Raw genomic sequence first — 25,113 nt, forward strand, 5'->3', positions numbered from 1 at the left:
GGCAAATCTGGCTCTTAGTGCAAAGCTCTGATGTGCCATGTGGTACTTCTCCCACCTCCAGCGCAGCGAGACAAAACCATCAGTGCACAGGGCAGGTGCTGTGGACAAGAAGCATGAATTCCTACTTTTAACGTCAATGAAGAATACCTTGAATTGCAATTGTCTGATGGTTGAGATGAACTTGCCCTGAACTTGACCATTCTCTCTTGTCATTCTCCTGGAAACAATGATTTTTACCAGCTGAGGATGCTGACAGCTGTGGGTTAAAGTTAACTGCTCCACAGAGAAATGTAAGGTAAGACCTTGGCCTACTTAACACTGCACTCTTAATTGAGCTCGCAAGGCAGCAACAGACCACAGATAAACCCAAGATCCACTCTTACTCTGCTGGGAACCTTTTCTCAAATACAGCACACATTTAGGCATCCTCATGCCAATTCAACACATGTGCATTAAGCAGACACGTCAGATGCTGTTCTAGGCACTCAGATTACCAACGTAAGAACAATTGGTTTCAGAGAGCTCAGTGGCTCATGAGAAAACAGGTGAGTAGGCAAAATCAGAATGCAGTGAATAAGTGCCGTGGTAGATGCGTGATCAGGGCCAGAGAAGTGGGGAGGAGGGAGTGATTTACGGGTTTAGCGTGCACTGGGGCACTGTCAAGGTTGACGGGCTGTGAATGCCTTCAGAGGAGGACAAAGGCGGGAAGGGCAGGCTGTGCCACACCAGCGCTGTGGAAGGCCTGAAACCTGGAGCCGCACAGGCGCGTGGGGAGCTGCAGCTCCGTGGAGGCACAGAGAGAGGACGATGGGCGGGCAGTGAGGCAGCAGTTCCCGGAACACCATAGGAAGCGGTTAGCCCGCATCCTCAGCAGGGCTAGCGGAGTGACACTCGTCGATTCTTTTTTGGAAGATTATTTTAGCCACATTACATAATCTAAACTGGAGGGGACAAGACTAAGGCAGAAAAAAACAGAGTGATCAGGGCAAATTAGTTATTGTCTGAGAGAGCAGTACAGAGGGTCTGAACCAGAGACACGGCAACGCGGTACTGAGCGGAGCTGGGTCTTAATGAGCTTCCTGTGGCATAAACAGTGAGATTAGGGGCTATTTGTCAGTGGAGACCAGGGAGAAGGTGGAGTGGCGGATGCATAAGGACACAATAAGGAGTCAGGTGCACACTTGCATGAAGGGACCCCAGGAGTGAGAGACAAAAGGAGATGATTCAGTAGGATGAGGCTGAGAAACTACCTGTGAGTGGGCTTTACCTGGGCTGGGGAGCGCTGCAGAGAGCGCAAATGGAGCTTCATAGAGTGAAGTGGGCACGGGGGTGTAAGAGCTTCAGAAAACCTGAACAATAGAATTAACGTGACAGATTGTTTAATTCAGGGAAAAGCTACTTAATTTTTGAAATAGAAATGATAATTCTTCACCTACTGAGCAAAATCTGGCTCATTTAAATAAAACCAATGATAGCAGTAAAAATCTGTGCATCCTGTAATTTATCCTAAGATACAGGGGAAATAAAAAAAAAAAAACCCTCTTACTTTATAGGCAGATCAGAATGTAATGGAATTCTCTCCATTAGTTTTATGGTTATTTAAACCCTCACAGCGATACTTTTTATACTCGGGGAATGTGAGCATGCAGGGAAATATATAGTGATGTTGGACTTTTAAAGGACACTGCGATCGACCATAAGCGTATTGCACTGCTGACCAGGTTAGGCTTTAAACCTAGGCACAAATAATCTGATGCACAACCACAGCAGGGGAGGAGCTTAAACATCCATTACCATCCGGGCACAATGATGACTTTTCAAGATGCAGAGCCTACACATCTAAGCGAAGTTTAAGACAGTGGCCTAAGTTAGGAGAATCACACGTAGAAGTATTCCACCCAGATGACCTACCCTTGCCACACGTGTACAAAATATCTCCTGCTCTCATACCTCCCTTTCCAGATACAAAGAATCAATGGCAAATCAGCAAGGAGAAGAATGCTCTTTTATTTCTGCTCTCCAAGGTGTGGCCATAAAGAACACTGTATACCAAGACAGGTGTAATGAAATACTGAGAGAGTCACCACGGGCAGAGTTGAGAAATGTATATAAAGTGTTAATGGGTAAGTCAGCTGCTGTTGGAATAGGTCCAGTTATTCAAGGAAACAGATTTATTCTGCATGTGAAACTGGGGAGCTACATGGCTGACCCCAAATTCTGCAGGTTAAATTAGTTAGGAGTCCCAGCTCGGGTAAGAGCACATGACTCACACAGAGCTACTCCCAGAACAGAGTCCCAGGAAGAGTAATGCACAACTTTCTCTTAGCACATGGAGGCACACCCATTATTCCTAATCAACTGATTCAAGTTTGGATTGTCTTATATGGGGTCATTATAAAGGGGCTCCATCCAGCAGGTGAAATGTGTAAAGCTGTTAGGGGAAGCTAATTATTCTGGGGCCCACAGTAGGAACCCCTGGAAGTAGCTTGGCAGATATCCCTGAGAGAGAAACAGAGTTGGGGAACGAGAAAGAAAAGGAGAGAAATAGAAGAGCAGAGGAAAATCCACGTTATAAAATGTGACTCTGAAAACAGAAAACTGAGACTAAATACTGAAATTATTCTAAGATGAATTGGAAATAATTTCATTCAATTTAAATTAAAACTAAATACTTATCTTAAGCAGATACAAATGATTTCACACTATTAAAGATTATGAAGGAAAAGCAATCTGAAATCAGCTAAAACTTGAATGTGTCCTTTCTTTTTATTTATTTGAAAGGCAGAGTTACAGAGAGGTAGAGGCAGAGAGAGAAAGAGAGTGAGAGGTCTTCTATCCGCTGGTTCACTCCCCCAGGTGGCCACAATGGCCAGAGTTGTACTGATCTGAAGCCAGGAACCAGGAACTTCTTCCGGGTCTCCCACATGGGTGCAGGGGCCCAAGGACTTGGGCCATCCTCTACTGCTTTCCCAAGCCACAGCACAGAGCTGGATCAAAAGTGGAGCAGCTGGACCTCAAACCAGCACCCATATGTGATGCCAGCACTGCAGGCAGTGGCTTTACCCACTACGCCACAGCACGGGCCCCTTAATGTGTCTTTTTTTATATAGTTTTTTTTATTTAATAAATGTGAATTTACAAAGTGCAACTTTTGTTAATGTGTCTTATAACCCTATCGTATCACTGAATTAAAACAGAAATCCATATTGCAAAATGGTAAGTCAGTTTATTAAGATAATATCAGCTCTTTTCCCAGAAAACTGCTTTCCTGTAAGACTAAAACATTTAGCTAAGAAATGGCATGTATGCAGAGGAGAGGAAATGGGAGCCATGGAAGAGTCTTAGAGATCTGTTATGTTAGCGTGTATTCTAGTATTTAATCTCATTTACTTGAAGAAGTATTTGCATTCCTATGGCAAAGCCTTTGATTACCTCAAGCTACTGCCACCTATGGGAACAAAGGAAAATGAACATCATCAAATAAGCAAATGAGAAGAAACAATGGATGCATATAAGTCCTTCCATAATATTTTGATGTTCCAAAAGCTTTGCTTGGATTAAAGCTTTATTCATGGATTAAAACAGAATACATATTTAAAGTCACAAAGACTTGGGTTCAAATCCAGACTTACCCCAACCGTTACAAAATAATAAAAGCTTGGTACTTACTCAAACTTTGTGCTTTAGTTGTCTAACTATAAATGGGGGTGAAGATAATGATGGGATTGTCTCCCAGATGACATTATAATTTCAAACAGAGCAGGCACATTCAAAGCACCTAGTGTAAGGCCTTGTTCATAATGAAGGCTTTATTATCATCATTAACATCATTCTTCCACTCTCACTGCAGCCCTCCACAGTATGATAAGATTGATGAACCCCATCTCACAGGATTCAAAGTGCATTTTGTTTGGTTTTCTTGATTAGAAACAAGAAAACATCTGTCCAGTAAAAGTATTTACTGTTTTAAGGCATTGTATACCAATGCCTTAAAAAAAAGGATAGTGATGATGCTTACTTTTCATATTGCATCTGAACTGGTTCCTATGCTACCCTGGGAGTGCTGAAATGGATACACAATTGTGTATAATCTTGAGGTAGTCATCAACCCATATGTGGAACCATGTAGAAGGAAAGGATAAGATAACCCAATAGAAGACAGGAAAAGAAGCAGAGATAGCACAGTCAGCTAGGCGCATATCCGGGATGGAAATGCTACAAAAGCCATGTGGCTCGTCCTTTAAAGGGTGGGCTTGCATTCAAGTTGAGCACATTTGAACATTTGACAACTGAACCAATGGAAAACTCAGCAAGAAGAAAGGCACGGGGAACAGCTATGTGCACACAGTGTGTGCAGAAGAAATGGAAAATTCAGAATAGTAGATGGTCCTGGATGGAGAGGAGGATCTTGTCTTTCAGGAATGATAGGCACTGTACTCATCCCGTGGAATCAGCTGATGGAAGCCAGACTGAGGATGGAAGTAAAGAGGAAAGGAAGAAAGGTGTGAGCCACACAGCAAACACAGCAAAACAAGCAGAAGCAGAGACAACAATCATCACCGAGTAGGGTGAGACATTGTAGTGGACCTTGTGCGATACTTCACATTAGTCAATATCTTCATTATCCAATAAATAAATATCTTTTCCTTGTGTGAATTAAGAAACACAGACAATGCAAAGGGACCAAAATAGCATCCAGTTGTCATAACCAAGGACAACTACCAGGAAACATCTAATGAGCTGTCTTCCAGAAAGTCCTCTTGCTTTTATCTCTTACCAGCAACTATCACATGTAAAAAAAAAAGTCCCTTGTCTAATTATATAATATTCCCTTTTTGTCTAATTGCATGAATTACCTAGGATGTATTGATAGACAATACTCTTGATATGACTCTCCCTGTTACAGAATTCCTAGACAAGATGAGAAATTCCTAGAGAAGTTTCCATCCTCTTAACTATGGTTTATTCCCCTTTCCTGATAGCCTATGCCTACCTCACAACATTTTTCATACCTCTTTTCCTCAAGCTACAAATATTACATGGAACTGAGAAATGTATTCTGCAGAGCAATGCACAAGTGTGCAATGGAGTAGAAAGCAAAAATAGGAGATACCGACTCCCAAAATTAGGAAGACAGGTTCCCAAGACCTTGGCCCTTTCTGATACTCAAAGTGTGCATCCTCAATGGACCATGCACTCACCGAGCTCATGTGAAAAAAATATAATTTTTAAACAGTAATTGAGAAGACAGTGTCCTACTTCTGGATGTTTTATAATTTTTATTATTTTGTACAACTTGTGACACAATGGACACCTGAAAGTCACTATTTTGGTTAGCTAATTCTCAGAGCAAAATGGGAAAAGATATATCTTCATTTGAGATGAAGCAAATTGAAGTGTTAAATGAAAGGCCAACGTGGAAAACACTGTGAAAGTTACAATGTTATCACAGTGGCTCTTGACACAATTCACAGTGCCTCTTGGCTCCTGGTTTGGAAGAAGTAAGTGAGTTCTCTTTGAGAAGAATTATCCAGAGTTGGCTCATGTACTGAAAGGATGAATTGAGCTTGTGCTGATTTAGCTGAGAACCTCTGGACTAACTGCATGACAAATAGGACTATCTTTTTCTAGGGTGCTTCCAACAGCAAGCAGATGATGCTGCAGGAGGAATCAAATATTCCTTCCATCATAGAATAGAGACCTAGAAGTAACCAGTCCTCTACAGTCAACTGATCTTTGACAAAGGTGCTAATAAGAACATGCATTGGGAAATAAAGGGCAATCTTTTTGATAAACAATGTTAGAAAAACTGGGCATCCACATGTAGAAGAATGGAACTAGACTAAACCACACCCCATCTCTCACCATACACAAAAATCAACTCAGAATAGACTGAAGATCTTAACATGAGACCTGAAACTTGAACTTTCTAAAAGAAAAAAGGAGTGATGCTTCAGGACATTGGAATGGGCGAGGGTTTTCTGGATCAGACCACAAAAGCACAGGGAAAGAAAGCAAAAATAGACAAATTGGATTTCATCAAATTGAAGAGCTTCTGCACAGCAAAGGAAATTAGTAACAGAGTGAAGAGATACCCCACAGAGCATGAGAAAATATCTACACGTTATATACCTGACAAGGGGTTAAAAACAAGATTATATAAGGAACTCGATTCAATAGAAAAGCAAAATCCAAACCAAAACAAAACAAAATTTTTAAAAATCCAGACAATTCCAAAAGAAGACATATACATGGCCAACACGTACATGGAAAAATACCCAACATGACTAACATGTCAAGAGGATAATGCACATCAAAACCACAGTGACCTATGAAACACGACTCCAGTTAGACTGGCTATTACAAAAAAGATGAAAGATTAGGATGGGAATTTCCTACAGAAGTTAAGATGTGGTTTGGGATGCCTGCGTTCTTTATTGGAGTACCAAGTTCAAGGCCAGATTGGCTTCTGACTTCAGCTTCTTGTTAAAGTGCACCCTGGGGCCGGCGCTGCGGCTCACTACGCTAATCCTCCGCCTTGCGGCGCCGGCACACAGGGTTCTAGTCCCTGTCGGGGCGCCGGATTCTGTCCTGGTTGCCCCTCTTCCAGGCCAGCTCTCTGCTGTAGCCAGGGAGTGCAGTGGAGGATGGCCCAAGTGCTTGGGCCCTGCACCCCATGGGAGACTAGGAGAAGCACCTGGCTCCTGCCATCGGATCAGCGCAGTGCATCGGCCGCAGCGTGCAGGCCACGGCGGCTATTGGAGGGTGAACCAATGGCAAAAGGAAGACCTTTCTCTCTTTCTCTCTCTCTCACTGTCCACTCTGCCTGTCAAAAAAATAAATAAAAAAATAAAATAATTAAAGTGCACCCTGGGTAACAGCAGTAATAACTCAAGTATTTGAGTCCCTGCCACACACGTGGGAGACCCAGGCTGAGTTTCAGGCCCCTGGCTTTGACATGGCCCTGCCCTGGCTGTTGTGAGCATTTGGGGAGTGAATTAGTGACTCGAAGATCTCTCTCTCTCTCTCTCTCGTTCTCCCCCCCCAACTCCCCCTCTCTCTCCCTCTCTTTCTCCTTCTCCCTGTCTCCCTGCATTTTAAACAAAAATAAATAAATAAGTAAAATAATGACAAAAGATAACTAGAGTTGGCGAGGATGTAGGGAAAAGGGAATCTTTCCATACTCTTGGTAGGAATGTAAATTAGTATAGCCATTGAGGAAAACACCTTGGAGGTTGCTTAAAATACTAAGTATAGAACTATCATATGACCAGCAATCTTACTCCTGGATATATATCCAAAGAAAATAAATCACTTTGTCAAAGAGACATCTGCACTCCCATGTTTACTGCAGTACTGCTCACAATAGCCAAAAAGCAGAAAAACCTAAGTGTCCATTGACAGATCAAGAAATAAAGAAAATGGGGGAACATGTACAAAATAGAGTACTATTCAGCCATAAAAAGGAAGACATCTTGACATCAGCATGGATGGAACCAGAGGTCATTATGTTAAGCGAAATAAGCCAAGTACAGAGAGACAAGAACTGCATGATCTCACTCAAATATGTAATCCAAAAACATTGATTTCAAAGAAACACAGCTATAATGATGATCACCAGAGGCTGAGGAGAGGAGGGAGAAATTGAGAAAGACTGATTAACAGATACTAATTTACAATTAGTAGTGAGTAAGAAGTGTCTTATTGCATACTAGGATAACTATTGATACTGATAATGCACTGTATATTACTCTACAAAAACCTAGAACTTTGAATGTTTTCCAGCGTAAAAGATGTTAACGTTCTGAGGAGATAGATATGTTTAGATATTACATTAGACATTACACATATATGTATAGAACATCAGATGGAGTTCTAAATATGTATAATTTTTGTGTCGATTAAAAATAAAAAGTACAAAAAATGACAGAAAAATACTGTCAGGTTTAAAAATATTCCTTCCATTTCAGGATTCCACTAGGTTGTGTCTACTTTAAATCAATATTCTATTTTATTTTTTACTTGAGGAGGAGAGAATGAGTAGAGAGAGAGCCTGCTTATGGGTTTAACTCTCCAAACGCCCACAGTGGCAGGAGCTGTGCCAAGGCTGAAGCCAGGAGCAGGGAACTCAATCCAGGTCTCCTTCACGTATGGCAGAGACCCAGCTACATGAGCTCTTATCTGCTACCTCTCAGGGTCTGCATAGCAGAAGCTGGAGTCAGGCGCCGGAGGCAGGTATCAAATGCAGGCACTGGATATGGGATGTCAGTGTCTTAATCAATGGGCAAAATACATGCTCCCAGACAATATTTTGAACATGTGGCTCCAACTGGAATACTACTTCTTTTAAAGAATGCATATGTATCAAGTTTTGTTCAAAGATGTTTACATGTACCAATTAATTTACTGCTGACAAAAACCTGATAAAGTACTCATATTGTCACACTTGTATCAGGAAACTGAAGAGAGAAAGAGGTTACTTGCCTAAGTTCAAACAGATGGTAAGCAGTAAAGTAAGCATTCAAAAAAGAGCCTGGCTCTATAATTTAGGCTCGTGAAAAACAGTGCTATAGAAATATCTTTAACATTCTGCTCATTGTATTAAGGTAGCATGTGCTTCCATAGCTCTGTCTGGACCTAGATTAGGAGCTGAGGGTTAGTGTGCCATCTCATTTAGTCCACAGAGTGTAACAAGCAGTCCTCACTCAACAAATCTTGTTGGGTGAAGGAAAGGAAAGCCTGTCTGGCATTTTACATTTTGAACCATACTGAATTGATGTGTAAGCAAGAAGAAGAGGCAAACAAAGCCCCAAATACTGCAAACTTCACAATGAAATCATATTCCTTTTTACATTTTAAAGTTGGATTTGTGAGTTCAGGAAGCAGCAGGCAAGCTGTAACTGAATAGGTAGGTGCTGGGCAAAGTAGCAACTCCTTTGCTGCTGCTTTGTTTTGCCCACACAGGCAGTTGCCACCAAAGGAGAGATGTCTTAAAACTTCTTGAAAAAAGTCGAGAATGTTACAGAGCCATGCCTGCATTTTACCGTAGGCTGGTTATGACTCAAATCCATCACGGGGAAAAAGGTCAATGATGACAATCAGAACTTTTCTCTGAGGCTCAGGAATGATGAAATTCTGTATTTCCTCAAGGAAACACTTCATTAAAATAAGCTACTTCCTGCAGGCACTTCGAGCACTGAGCATCTAAGACCAGTGCTTCACACAGTTCAGGTTCTGCCACTGAAAGACAAGATAATCTTTGGCGTAGAAATGTAGTATTCAGAAGATAGCCTCATCTGTTCATATTTCTAAAAACTACCAGGCAAACCATATCAAAACTATGTAAATGATGTGAGAAAGTTGCTTGTTTCTTTGATATTCTACTAAGGCTCCATGGTCTGTTTTACCGTTCTTCATTATGTTCAAGAAGCTCTCTCAGCGAAATTAGGTGCAAACTAAATCTGATGGGATTATAATCTATGACGTGCCTGTGGAGGATTTCTGATCCCACAGCACCTCCTCAGCTGTCATTCAGTACCTCGCTCTCACAGATACCCCGTTGTGAGTGATCTGCACGCGTCAGGTCTCTGGTGGGGGGCCAAGTCCTCAGTCCCTTGACATCCCAATCAGGGATGCCGGCCGCAGTCTCATGGTGGCTGTGAGACCAACACAATGCAATGTGCACCAGTCAATCAAAACTTCCTCATCTAACAAAACCCCAGCTGAGTCACATGGCCTTGTTACAATCCTGGTTCAGTGGCTCAAGCAGCTGAAAGACAAATAATGTGTCCTCATTTGGTTAGGTCCAGCGTTCTTTACCCAGGTAGATAATTGACTCTGTTCCAAGGCAGTTTCCCCCTACTGAGATATGTTCGGTGTGCAAAACTATTATAAATGTCAGTAACTGAAGATGAAGTGTATTGAATGTTATGAGCTATTAAACATCGTTAGAGACAGTAATGCACCACCTTGCAGAAGGCACACATCATTAAGCATATGGATTTTAATTATTTCAGCTGTAGTCTTTTCCTGGTTTGGGAGGAGAGGGTGTAGGGTAATTTTACATTACTGTAGCCAGAAAGATTATCAAACTGCAATATGGCACACTTCACAAATGAGACCATTGCAAGGACCTTTTAAATGTAGCAGTAGTCACATCCCATAAAAAGGTGATTATTATCTTGGGCTTGAATGCAATAGAAGGCTATAAATTTGGAGATGATAGTGATGTGGTAAACTTCAGAGAAAAATGGAGCACAGGGAATCAATAGTGAAACCAATTCCACTTAATATTTTTATAAAATAAAAAGAAATTGGTAATATGTAAATTTCATTGTGCAGTACATAGGTTTCTGAAATAAGTGCACTATATAAACTATGTAGTTAAGAAAAGCTATTGTAAATCATTTGTAAGGGAACTACACATCCGATAAGTATTGTATAAATCCAAATCTTCAATAATCCCACCTATGTAAAGCAAGCCTCTCAATTATAAAGCATACTGCTGACTTATCTATATTCTTTTTCAGAAGATTTATTTATCTGGGGCCAGCACTGTGGCACAGCAAGTTAAAGCCCTGGCCTGAAACGCCAGCATCCCATATGGGCGCCAGTTAAGAGTCCTGGCTGCTCCTCTTCCCATCCAGCTCTCTCCTATGGCCTGGGAATGCAGTAGAAGATGCTCCAAGTCCTTGGGCCCTTGCATCCATGTGGTAGACGCGGAAGAAGCTCCTGGTTCCTGGTTTCGGATTGGCACAGCTCCAACCGTTGCAGCCATCTGGTGAGTGAACCAGCAAATGGAAGACCTCTCTCCATTCCAGCAAATGGAAGACCTCAAGGACTTGGGCCATCTTCTACTGCTTTCTCAGGCAATAGCAGAGAGCTGGATCAGAAGTGGAGTAGCCAGAACTCAAACTGGCGCCCATATGGGATACCGGCACTGTAGGTGATGGCCACATCACTGGCCCCTGTATATTCTTAAATCAATAAATGTTTCCATTGATCAGTGTTGCTATTCTCCTAGAATCATTCCACAAATACAACTCTACTCAGATGTCAGTATCTTGTTACAGTACGTGGTAATTGAAATTTGACTTCAAAAACCAATTAATGTGATGAGAGAATCAGGAAATAATGCTATATCTTGCTTCTAGATTAAACAAAGAGGGATATTATTATCAGAACTGTCAGCCTCAGGAGGGTATTTGACAATGTTCAAGATGCCCAGGTCCCACATTAGAGTGCTTGAGTTTGATACCTGGCTCTGGTTCCTGACTCCAGCTCCCCGATGATGAGATGAGCATTCTGAGAGGTATCAGTGCTGGCTCAAGTAATTGAGTTCCTGCTGCCTGTGTTCCCATTTCTCAGCTTTGGCCTCCACTTAGCTCCACTGCAGGTACTGGAAAGTGAACCAACAGATGGGGGTTTTCTCTCTCTCTCTCTCTCTCTCTCTCTCTAATAAATATTTTTTTTTACTATGTCAGCACCCAATTCTGAATAAAAGAGGCAGGCACCACCTGCCTGAACATGGAAATGTAGAAGACACCAAGATTTCCTTCTGTTGATTAAGATAATATGTGAGGAAATGCAGAGTAAAGGGGATTGATTCTTTTTAAATTTTAATTCATTTATTTTTAATTGTATTTGAAAGAGAAACAGAGGAAACAGAGACATGGATTCTGAGAGCTATCTTCCATCTCTTGGTTCACTCCACAAATGCCCCCAACAGGTGTTGGACCTGGCTGAAACCAAGATCCTTGAACTCCATCCAGGTACCATCCAACAAGGGCAGGGACCTAAGTACTTGAGCCATAGTCTACTGCCTCTAAGAATGTGCATCAACAGGAAGAAACAATGTAGCCAGGAATGAATCAGGCACTCTACTACCAGCGATGTACATCCCAGGCAACTCTAACCACTGGACAAAACATCTGCCTCTGGGGAGGCGGGGTGGGAGGGGTGGATTGGATTTAATGTCCAAATTTCAGAATTTAAAAAATACCTAGGAGGACCTCATGCAGCCTAGATTTTAGCAGATGCAAAATTCAAGTGTGACTTTTAGGCCAGAAAACACTGCCTTCCAAGGAAAGAGGACAGTTATGCTTTTGATGTGCTCCTCTGACTCACTCTTAAAAATCTAATCTCCATTTCCATAGCGTAGATCTTGACTTTTTTTTTTTTATGTCCTTTATGGAGAAATGAAATGTCAAAATGAACACCTATCAGCTCTGAGAACCGACACTGCATCTGCATCACAAAAAAGGACAATGCACATGAAGAAATGAACACACAACTATGCCTTTGTTTCCAAATGTTAAGTGCATACTAATTTATATTCAAGTCAAGAAAAAAAAATTTTATAACCCTTTAAGCAAACTAGTAGTGTTAAGTGTGAAAAGTGTTCCTCATATGCTGTGGAGGGAACAAATCCAGTTTCTAGTATCTTATAAAAATAAGTAAGATAGCCACAAGTCACTCGGAACTATTTGAGAATCTAAATGACTGCCTACTTCTGGAACACAGGAAACGTGAGCTCACTGGTGGAACTGAGCGCCTCCATCTCAGAGACAATTACCAAGTGTTTCAGTAGCTTGCTCAAGCTCGCTCAGCCGACCAGGGCCAGCGTCCAGGGCAGAAGCTGGGTCTCCAGCTTCTGAGTTCTGTATTTGCTTCCGTTTACCATGAGTTTTGTAGCTGCTGTTGTTTCCTTCATTTTTTGGAAAATATTCTGGTTTTGATACAGTTTCATGAATATACAATTGTCCCCAAGTTATACCATATAATTGAAGCCTTTTAATGTCAGTTTTAGGTCTTTATATCATGCTTATGGTTGTACAAGTTCTGATGGCATTTCAAAATTGCCACTAATAAAATTAAATACTATTTGCATCACTGATTTCATATTAATGAAAATAAAAACAAAATACAAAGAAAAACAAATGGAAAGTATGAAAGAGTACATTATATTATTTGCATCTTACAGATGACAGCTAAATAAACAAGGCTTGAAATTGCTCCAAGGTAAAATAAAATCTAACTTTTTCTTTTTTTCTTTTTTTCTTTTTTTTTTATCTTTTATTTAATGAATATAAATTTCCAAAGTACGACTCATGGGTTACAATGGCTTCCCCCCCCATACTGTCCCTCCCACCCAAAATCTAACTTTTTCTAAAGTAGTCTTTGGCTAAACAAAGCATGGCAAAAATTCTCATAATGAAAAAAGTTGATTAATCATAGACAATTTTACTACACATTTCACAATTAGAAACCAAGCAAAAAATGTTCCAAATAATTGGTATAGCAAACATGGTTGATGGTCCTATAAAATTCCAGGCAACTTAAGTTATATTTTAAAATGCAACATAGGGAAAAATTGATTTTCTTCTCTGGCTCTTGGGAGGAAAAAAACTAAAATGATGTTATTCTTGAATTTAAATGGCATGGTTTTAACATTAGTTTCTGATTTGCCAAAGATATTTTTTATTCACCACTAAACGGCAGTTTCTTAAAATGAATAGAGCCACAAATCCTCCTTGCTGCCTGACAGGGGATGTCTCTGTCACCACCATTCTGGCTCCTATATTAAGAATATTCAAAGAAGACACAGCATCTAAATCCACATTGGAACATCAATTATAATAAAGCACAGCTAACAAAAATATATTTGTGTAGTAGGAGGATCTGGCAACAGGTAATAAAAATTGATTCAAGATAATTCAAAACCCTAAATGCAAAAAGATAAACTGTCAAAATGTGCTAATCAATGCTTTCTTTGCTTCCATAAAGCATGTCACTCGGGTTATAACATCTGTGACACACTTCTCTTCTTCCACCTCACAAGAACATTTTTAAATAAATGGAATAAGATGAAAACAAATATCAAGTTTTAAAGGGAAAATGTCCTACCAGAGGGGAATACAACCTTAATGGTGGGCAGGGGGCAGGGAACTGGGGAGTTTAGGGTTAGAATGACAGTCTGAGTTGGCAGAGCTGATGGTACGATCATTACTATAAATGTGTGTATGAGTGCAAAGTATACGGAGAGTTACATATCATTTAGCTCATCCTTTTGGTCATTCAGTAAGCATTTCTTAAGCACCTGATTTGTGAAAGAAGCTTTCTAGTCTTAGATAATCAAGATAATGTCACAGTTCTTGCCCTCTTCTTATTTTGGACTTGATTCTGAAAGACTCACTAACAAGTATCATCCATAGAACATCAGTAGAGAAATGCCCACTGAGTCAATATTAGAAAATTCAATATAGAAGAAGCAGATACACTTAGGAAATTGGGAATATTAAGTATATAAGGGTACTTAGCTATAATTATAGCTAAGAGTGGCCCAAAATATGTATGTGCATATATAGATATCTATATAGATCTAGATATTGTAGACAAAGATATATAGACGTACATACGGATTTTATATAGATATTCTATATCTATACATATACATATAGATCTCACTATACATCTCTCTATGTGTGTGTGTGTCTCACTCTCCCTATCTCTGAGAAAGACGTAGGTATTAAGTTTTCTTTTCTTCATCCTTCAACTGTAGCTGTTAGCCATGCTTCTGAGAGTTGGCAGAGATTAGTCTCATACTACATAATCTCCACAACCAGCTAGACTGCTGAAGGACAAAGAATATAGATGGTGCTATCTCAGGAAAATACATTCTTCGTCATAATTAGTTTTCAGTCTCATACCAAGAAAACTTAAGTCAATAGTGAGATTTCAAGGCTAACCTCCTAATATCAGGTACCCAAATGAAAAATGGGTATCAGGGATTCTTGGCTCAGCCCACTTGGTTTCTACAAAGATTTCCAAAGGCAAGAGGCTCCACTGATCACATCAGTTGCATGAGGGGAAGTGTGGAGATGAACCAAAGAATGTAGATTACTGGAAGTCAGTCAATTTTGGCCTTTCTCCTCTTCCCACTGTAAACATACCCACGGCCTCATTTAAGTTTATGTAGCATACACAAAATGTCAGGAGATATAGGACAAAATCACTTTTGAAAAGTATGCTAATGAAATCTGCAAATGATATGTTCAGTATTGTTTCTTCACTCCATTCAACATTGGTTCCTATCAAAGACATCAAAATTTAAAGCAGGGATCCAATTAATGTATTTTCTCTATATTCCCAGACATTTTGGACACCATTTGGTGTATGAACGTTTAGATCCATGCTTGGATCATCGTGCCAGTCTCAGAATCTCTCTGATCTCTTGCAGGCTGACCTGAAGCAAAGGGGTCCCATCTTGTGCTTCTTAGTGTTCACTTCCTTTTAAGGAAAAAAATGAGGGAATGGTAATAAATGACTTGAAAATTTCATGGCATTTACCTGCTGGCAAATGTAGGTATACAGTCCCTATGTTAACATATTTCTCACTACAAATTAATAAACTCACACTGAGAGTATAATTTAGCTTCTCTGTAGATCTGCCTATAGGGAGAGAACATTTTGGCCAGATGGATGTTAGTATTCCACTGTGATGACACCATAATAAGGATTAATAAGCTTCCATGAATTTTTAAAGCTAAAACACATGATTGCTTTATCCTTACATTATGTAGACATTGCAAAATTGGAGTGACTTAGCAGCAATTGCTTTGGGACACTGCTGGGAGGTGTTTGTGGTAAGTATGAAAGCTGATTTGAACAACTGAATTCATTTTCAACTAGTACTCTGAGCAGGAATTGGCTTTTTTTCTCCAAAAGAAGTCAAAAGTTCTGATTCCAAAAGAAAAACAAAGTACCTGTAGACAGTGAGGATTTATGTTTTAGAGACAGAGAATGGAAGCATGATTGAGTGAAAGCTGGGTTTAACGAGCAAACTTCTAAGCCAATTGTAGTTGGCATTTAGGGAGGTAAGGCACGAAGCAGGCACGACACACTAGAAAGGGGACAACGGCAGCCGAGGCTGATCCTACACATTCCCTCACATTCTTGTTATCTCACGTATTTGTTAGCTAAACAGAATTCCCAGGAACAGTCCTTTCAGGTATAAAGGCCTCAGCATGCAAACACACGTCACATACACTCCACCAAAGTGCATCCTATTTAAATACACAATTAAGGCTTTGGCACCAAGAGCTGACAAATCCACTCAAGGGACCCATTTCTAGAATTTAGCTTCAGGCTTATTTTGCTTCATGTGGCGTACACACCATAACTATATTTGAGAATTCCCAAACCTCCTACTTTTCAACAAAGATGCATCCAGAGGTCATCTCCAAAAATGGCAGCACCGTGAAAATCTATGCTCTTGTCTATGGCTCTTTTCCACATTCATGGTGCTACCTCCTCACTTCCGGCTACTTTTAGTGTATCTCCCTCCTCCCCAGACACAAACAGGAAATGGCTAATGATCTAAAGAACTCCTTCCAGTTTTACAATGCCGGAAACAAAAGACAGATATCATTTATTGAGTGTTTAGGATACACCAGGCACCATGTTTTTTTTATAGCACTTTACATATATGATCTCACAACAAGGTGGACCGTATTACATTCATTTTAAAGATTTAAAAAATCACTATAGCTCAGCTTAGAAGGGTTCATCAATTTGTCCAGGGTCATTCAGGCAGTTTCAGCACTGGGATTTTCATCCAAGGCTGCTGAACTCAAAGGTCTGTAGTCTTAGTAATGGTGAAGCTCTAAAATAAGGGTTTACTGGTAGAAAAACAGAACACAATGGAGGGATGATGATGGTGATAGACCAGAATAATAATCACTATTAATAATAGCTATACTGACATAGTGCTTACCCCGTTCCAGCATACATCAACTCATTTAATTTTCATGAAAACTCTGTGAGGTAGGTACTACTCCCATAGAGCTAAAAAGCTAATTATTTTCTAAAGGCTAACAATCATGCGGCAATGGAATGAAGATTTTTACCTCAGAAAGACTGGCTACTGAATTTGGGTTTTATTTACTTCTAAGATAACACACATGATTGTATGCCAATTCAAATGATAAGACCAATAAAATATGGTTAAAAACAAAACCCTCTCCTCTCCCCTCCCCTCCCCTCCCCTCCCCTCTCCTCTCCTCTCCTCTCCTCTCCTCTCCTCTTCTCTTCTCTCCTCTCCTCTCCACTCCCCTCCCCTCCCCTCCTTCCTCCTCTCTCCACTTCTTTCTTTCCCTCCCTCCCTCCCTCCCTCCCTCCCTCCCTCCCTCCCTCCCCCTTCCTTCCTTCCTTCCTTCCTCCCTCCCTCCCTCCCTCTCTCCCTCCCTCCCTTTCTCTATTGATCTCTATCTCTACCTCTCAAACAAATAAAGTTCTTTAAAATTACATTTAATAAAGATGCATTCAGATTAGAGCGGAATTCAGACTTGAATTCAGAATAGAATGATTCCTCTTATCTCTCCCCGCCCCCCCCCCCATTGCTCTTGTTCTATCTATCAAAACAAGTTCTCTAAAAATTACATTTCAAGGGCCAGCATTGTAGCATAGTGGGTAAAGCTGCTGCCTGCAATGCCAGAATCCCATATGGGGTGCTGGTTCAAGTTGCAACTGTTCCACGTCTGATCCAGCTCCCTGGTAATGCACCCGGTAAAGAAGTGGAGGATGGCCCAAGCTCTTGGGTCCCTGTATCCATGTGGGAGACCCAGAAGAAGCTCCTGGCTCCTGGCTTTGGCCTGGCTGAGTTCTGGCCATTGTAGACATCTGGGGAGTGAACTAGCAGATGGACAATCTCCCTGTCTCTTCCCATCTGCCTCTGTAACTGTGCCTTTCAAATAAATAAAATAAATCTTTAAACAAATTACATTTCATAAAGAAGTATTCAGATTAGGATGGTATTCAGAAATTAGATTCAAGATAGAATTAATCGAAATAATATGCATAAACAACGTTTAGTTTACTATAGCTAGCACATAGTAAATACTAATGATTAGGTGGTTATACAACAAAAGTTGTATTAATATCTGTAATAATTTTTTCCTAATAAAGATGCCTGATAGTGTTTTTATGACTCCTAATCTCTAAAATTTACATACTAGCCATGATAACTTCTATCAACATAATATGTCATTGTCTCACTGTGTGTTTTCATACAGATGGAATTCACATGAAATGACTACTATTATTCAACCTCATCTGAATTTTGTATAATAACACAGTCCTTTCCATTCCCCAGACCATCATCAGAGCCAAAACTCTATTTACATCTCCTAAGCGCTTACAATAGTGCCCACCCAGTCCTCCAGCTTCTCATTATGTTCTTCTTTCTATCCATGCTATACTAAGGACCAAACACTGTCAAATAAGTCAAGCCATAAAAATCAGTTATTTTTACTATTCACTAATCGAAATATGTTCTGACATTAAATTAAAATTCCAACAGCTTTTAAAAACTCTACCAATTATCAAAACTTTATCATTAATTCAGACGTAGCCTCTATCTCTTTTTCTTTTTTTAAAGATTTTTATTTATTTATTTGACAGGTAGAGTTACAGACAGTGAGAGAGAGAGACAGAAGAGAGGTCTTCCTTCTGTTGGTTCACTCCCCAAATGGCCGCAACGGCTGGAGCTATGCCGATCCGAAGCCAAGAGCCAGGTGCCTCTTCCTGGTCTCTCATGCGGGTGCAGGGGCCCAAGCACCTGGGCCATCCTCCACTGCCCTCCTGGGCCACAGCAGAGAGCTAGACTGGAAGAGGAGCAACCAGGACTAGAACCCGGCACCCATATGGGATGCTGGCACCACAGGCGAAGGATTAACCTAGTGCATCACAGCACTGGCCCCAGCTTCTATCTTTAGCTTATAATGCCACTGGAACACTTGCTAAAACACACTACTCTCCTTTCTGTCTCAAAAACTCTTGCTCTGCTTTCTCTACCCACTGTCTTCTACACCATATTCTTCCATGGTCAAAATACTCTACCCGACCTAAATTTTTTTGCATTTTTCTTAGGTATGCAAAGATGGACTACACAGTTCTGTTTATTAAAAATAAAATGCAGTTATTAAATCCTTTCTGTAAATCCCCAACTTTCATTACATCTTCAACTGCTCAATGAGTATAACTTTAATATTACTTTCTTTTCTAATATTATAAAAATAGTAACTCATTTACTAAGTATAGTATGTGTCTATTAAATGTAGTCACTTTCACTTTTTTCACTATTCTGGATAGCAGAAACAGACATATTAGTATAGAGTACTTGTACCAGTATTATCATAATAGAGATTCATGATTAACCCTAATCACACACATTCTAGACTGTCATTTTACACATTATTCCTTTCTGCTTAAGCTGCACAGTTTTCTAAAAGTAAAATAAACCACATGTGGAAATTACAAATGTCTGAACAATAAAAGCATAGATATTTTGGAAGAGCTGGGTTATTTCCCTATAGACCACACTATTTATGAGCTTTATTTTAAACATAGATTTTTTTTAAAAAATAACTCTACTTTCTAACATTAAGTTAAGAAGTAAGAGTACGTATTGGGGGTGGAAGTAAGAACACAATGAACAGGACAGAAGAGGAGAAAGTTTTTTCCTGACATCTCTCCACAATGTACCCCTAAAATTCAGAATGCGTCTTCAACCCACACCCCTATGCCGTCATGCTCATCTCAGAGTCCACTGACAAAGCTGTTGTTCAATGAGTTCTGCAAAGGCTACGCCACAGTCCCAATCCTCAATACCTATGAGTATGACCTTATTTGGAAATGGATCTTCACAGATATTATCAAATTTGGATGAAGTCAAACTGAATTCTCTAATTCAATGCAAATGAATTCTTCACAGAAGAGACCAAACACAGACATGTTAAGGGAGAACATGATCTCATAGAGACTGGAGGACGGAAGCTACAAGTCAAGGAAAGTTACAACGGCAAGCAAACAACTAGAAACTAGGAAGAAAGAGGTAATAAAGGATTCTCCCTCTACGGCTTTTTTTTCCTTAAGATTTGTTTATTTATTTATTTGGAAGGCAGTTACACAGAGAAAGAAGGAGAGAGAGAGAGAGAGAGAGAGAGAGAGAGAGAGAGAGAGAGGTCTTCCATCTGATGGTTCACTCCCCAATTGGCTGCAATGCCCAGAGCTGCACTGATCCAAAGCCAGGAGCCAGGAACTTCTTTCCTGTCTCCCATGCAGGTGCAAGGGCCTTGGGCCCTCTTCCACCACCTTCCCAGGCCTTAGCAGAGAGCTGGACTGGAAGTGGAGCAGTTGGGACTTGAACCGGCACCCATATGGGATGCTGGCACTGTAGGTGGCGGCTTTACCCGCTATGTCACAGCATTGGCCCCCAATCTACAGCTTTCAGAGATCCCTGGTCCTGCCAAAAATCTGATTTTGGATGTCTATCCTTAAGGAACAGGATAGAATAAATTTCTATGGCATTAAGACACCCAGTTTGTAGTATCTTGTCACGATAGCCTTAGCAAACATAAACAAAGGGAGATACATGTATCTTTCTGAGAAAGGCTTCACTTTAAAAATGTTTATAATGTGTTCTGCATCTCAGTTTCAGTTGTTCAATCAATGAAAAGTTATTCAACCCCCTAGATGCTCTATGAGAGTTTGAGAAGATGCAATTAAAATAAACACTCAGGGTAAAATTTTAGTCACTCAGGGACTAGCCATCCAGAATCTCAAACTTTTCTAATGACTGCTGACATAAAGCTAGACAGGATGAAAACGTAGCCAACTTAATGAGCAAAAAATGCAACCTCCTTGAGTATCAAGGTAAAGAGACCTAATGCCAAGATGACTGGATGCTCCAAAGATGAACCCAATGGGCCTGGAATGGCTGTCAAGCTGATTGGCAGAAACTGTCTGTAAAAGGCCACCCTTCCACCCAGTGCTGAGATGTGAGCCAGAAGAGGCAGGCGGCTGAAGAGACAGGAAGCAGCAAACTTGACGATCAGCCGCACCTGGAAACGTTGATGGGCAGTGAGCCGTGGAGCCTGCAGTACGTGAGTCAATGATGAGAAAAGAGAGTCAAGGACAAAGAGAGGGAGTTCTGCAGCACAGCATAAGAAGGATCCTAGTGGCCTCACTCTTCCTGAGACACACAGAAATCACAGCTCAGCTCTACAGCATTTGGAGGCAGACATCTGAGGAGGTATCACCTGAAAGCCTTTAAAATGAGAGTTACCCACATGCACAAGCACAACTAAGGGAATATCAAACATCAAGCGCTGTACAGTGATGGGTAAATCGAGGAGCCACTTCCAGAAGGAAAGTCACCCAAGACTGAAAAGGCTGGTCATTTTCCTGCCTATGTTAGTGACTGATGTTATGTATACATTTAATTACTAATCCAAATATAAAACTGTATTAGAACTCTGCTGTAATGACAACACTTCCATATGAATTCAGTATGCAAAACATCTACACAAATAACTTATTGAATGGATTTTAAATACTATTTTACTAGAATTCCAGTGAAAGTCAAACATTAAAAGCTTATTTCTCATAGATGATGGCCTGGCATAATGTGTAAAACTATCGTTGATATTCCCACTTTTTTTTTTAAATTTTTTGAATGATATGCTTACTGAGCATCTGTTTCATGTCAGGTACTATGCTAGACTGATGACAGTGTCAGCAAAACTTAAAAATACATGCATTGTCAAATGACCTCTTGCCTGGTAACTAGGTACTTAATGAACACTGGTGTAAGGGATACTTGGGACCAATGGTGAAATGAAAATGACAAAGAATGTTCTAGGGGCCGGCACTGTGGAGCAGCAGGTTAATGCCTTGGCCTGCAGTGCTGGCATCCCATACGGGTGTTGGTTCTAATCCCAGCTGCTCCACTTCCTGTCTAGCTCTCTGCTGTGGCCTGGGAAAGCAGCAGAAGATGGCCCAAGTCCTTGGGCTCCTGTGCCTTCATGGGGGACGCGGAAGAAGCTCCTGGCTCCTGGCTTCCGATAGGCACAGCTCTGGCCATTGCGGCCAATTGGGAATAAACCATCAGATGGAAGATCTCTCTCTCTCTCTCTCTCTCTCTCTCTGCCTCTCTCTCTCTCTCTCTGTGTAACTCTGACTTGCAAATAAATAAATAAATCTTTAAAAAAAAAGAATATCCTAAATATTGTTAAGTCAAAGGTACATGACTGCAAATGTGAACAGACATGGTGATATTCTGATGGAAAATAATCACTCAGAAAGAAAGGTTTCTTAAGTATTTGAGTCACTGTCCACAGGATACCTCCTACTAGATGTCTACCCACATGAATCAACAACAAAAGAGATAATGGCATAAAAGCTAGCTCTGTTAGTCTTTGTTTGAGGAAAGCAAGTTCTAGGGCAACTACAAGAACACTTACACCTATTAGATTACAGTAGGTATTCTTTAGATATGCAATCAAAATCTAAGTATATTGATAATAGCTCATTTTTATACTGACATCCTTGAGATATTAAGAAAATGTTTAAAATACAGATAAATTCTTAAAAATTTAATTATACTAGCCATTAAAAACAAAACATGAATAAAAGCTATAAATCTCTGGGAATGAAACTAACCAAAAGGATGAAGATCTTCTTTTCTTGGATGAAATTATAAAACTATTGAAACATACAAAGCAAAACATGAGGGGTGGGTGTTTAGCTTAGTGATGAAGACACTGGTTAAGATGCTGTGGCCCACACTTGAGTTCCTGGATTCAATGTCCAGTTCTAGCTCCAGAGGACCACTGGAGGCAATGGTGATAGTTCAAGTGATGGGGTTCCTGCTATCCATGTGAGACACCTGGATTGTGTTACCATCTCACAGCTTCTACCCTAGTCCAGTCCAGGCCACTGTGGGCATCTGAGCAGTAACCCAGCAGATGGGAGCTCTCCTTTCTCATTTTGTCAGTGTCTCTTTCTCTGATCCATTGCCTCTCAAATAAATGGATTTTTTTTAAATTGTGAAAAAAATTAAAACCATACCCTAATGATGATTAACACTCAATAGTTTAAATATGTAATTATTTTAAATCTATAAATTCAATATAATTACAATACAAATCCCAACAGAATTGTCTTCCAGAGAAAAATGACACTAAAATTCTAATTAGGAAAAAGGGGTCAATAAATAACAGCCAACATGATTCTGGAGAAGAAAAAGAAAAGGATAAAGCATTGCCCTGACAGATATCATCACTGTTTAATAAGCTATAGCAACTAACTCAAACTGGTATACTTACAGACACTGAGTATCAGGACAGAACAGAGAACTCTGTAAGAGCTCAACTTAAATATTCAAGTGTAGCATATGACAAAGGTGGAGAGGGTGGATGGACTATTCAATTAATAGTGATAAATATTGACTATGAATATGTAAAATAATAAAATATTTTAATTCGTGAAGTAAAAATCAAAGACAAAGAAAACTTTAAGCATTTAGAAAAACTATTTGTGAATACTTATTTATGATATTGGGTTAAGAAAGGATTTTTTTTTCTTTAAATTATTTATTTATTTATTTATTGGCGGGCAGAGTGGACAGTGAGAGAGAGAGACAGAGAGAAAGGTCTTCCTTTTCCATTGGTTCACCCCTCATTGGCCACTATGGCCGGCACGCTGCGGCCAGTGCACCGATCTGAAGCCAGGAGCCAGGTGCTTCTCCTGGTCTCCCATGGGGTGCAGGGACCAAGCACTTGGGCCATCCTCCACTGCACTCCCGGGCCACAGCAGAGAGCTGGACTGGAAGAGGAGCAACCAGGACAGAACCAGTGCCACAACCGGGACTAGAACCCCGGGGTGCTAATGCTCCAGGCAGAGGATTAGCCTATTGAGCGTGGCCTAAGAAAGGATTTCTTAAATAGAACTGAAAATAAGCTATAAAGACAAACTAATGTAATTAATTAGGTTATCTAAAATTTTTGAATATAAAAGAGATATAATTAAAATATTAGTCATGGACTGGGATAGCATAATTGCAAATATATAAAACAGTATGTTTGAGTAGCTCTTTTGGAGATGAATAACAAACAATTCACTGAAAATGTGGAAAATGAAAAAAAAGTAAATTCAAGTGCCAATAAAGATACGAAACCATGGCAACTGAATAAAAAAATTAAAATAACAGTAAAACACAACTCTGTACCAATAAGAAAAAAACCACAAATACTGATAACAAAGTTTAGCAAGGATGCTGCAAACATGAAATCATAAAGCTATATGAAGGAATGTAAATTGTTACAACTGAAAGGAACGGCCGAGAGCCAAGAGCCGCCATAAGAATGGCCTTAATAAAACAGTCCTGGGAAATGGGGAGTAAACTAAGTTCACAGAGAAGGCAGATAGCTACTACCCAGAGATAAGGGCTACTACCCAGAGATAAGGGCGACAGAACATCCTGGTACGCACCTAAGCCCCCTCCCCTGTGCTTGTTCAAGCTTAACAAAGAAACCGCGAGGCACGTAGGGCACGTAGCCACCCCTTTCTGCTCTTCAAGGACCCCCTCCCCATATCCAAGCTTAGACACGTAGGGCACGTAGCCCCCTGTTTCTCCTCCTCCTCGACGACCTCCTCCCCTTGTAGTTGCCCAATAAACTTACGCCACCCTATAGTATGTTAATTTTGTGGTTTTGCCCTTTAAAAACTGTGTAAAATGATTGTTCGGGGCTCCTCTCTGCCCCCGCTGCTTGCGGCAGCAAGAAGAGGGCCCATTTGCGCAAATGAAATAAAACTGCCTCCTGCCTTTTGCATCGTCTGGTCTGGAGTCTGTGTTTCTGGGGTCGTCACAAAAGGACACCGCTTTTGGGGTCCTACACAACTACACTAGAGAATACAAGAATTTAGTCTCCCTACCCCCTGCCACTCCTTTGTTCTGTGAGAAATGTGTTCCAAGACACCCCCATAAATGCCTGAAACCCTACTTGGTATCAAACCATACAGATATTTATTTTATACACATTATGCTTTTTCCTATAAATACATAGCTATTATAAAGCTTAATTTATAAATTAGACATAATAAGAGATTAACAACAAATAATAAAATAGAACAATCATAGCAACAAACAATAATAAAATTGCCAACATCACTGCTCTTGCTCTTTGGGGTCTCTATTAAGTAAAATAGGGGATATGTGAATACATGCACTGCCATATTGCAACAAGTGGTCTAACAACCAAGCTGATAACTAAG

At 40.3% G+C, this 25,113-nt stretch overlaps 1 protein-coding gene across 4 annotated transcripts in view; it reads right to left on the reverse strand.

Annotated features, from left to right (window-relative positions):
- Positions 1–25,113, reverse strand: part of CTNNA2 (catenin alpha 2) — a 1,277,539-nt gene that overhangs the window by 845,401 nt on the left and 407,025 nt on the right. The gene's annotated exons all lie outside the window — the stretch shown is intronic.

Source organism: Oryctolagus cuniculus, chromosome 2 (assembly GCF_051225735.1).
Source record: "Oryctolagus cuniculus isolate XC-2025 breed Fujian yellow rabbit chromosome 2, ASM5122573v1, whole genome shotgun sequence".
NCBI lineage: Eukaryota > Metazoa > Chordata > Mammalia > Lagomorpha > Leporidae > Oryctolagus > Oryctolagus cuniculus.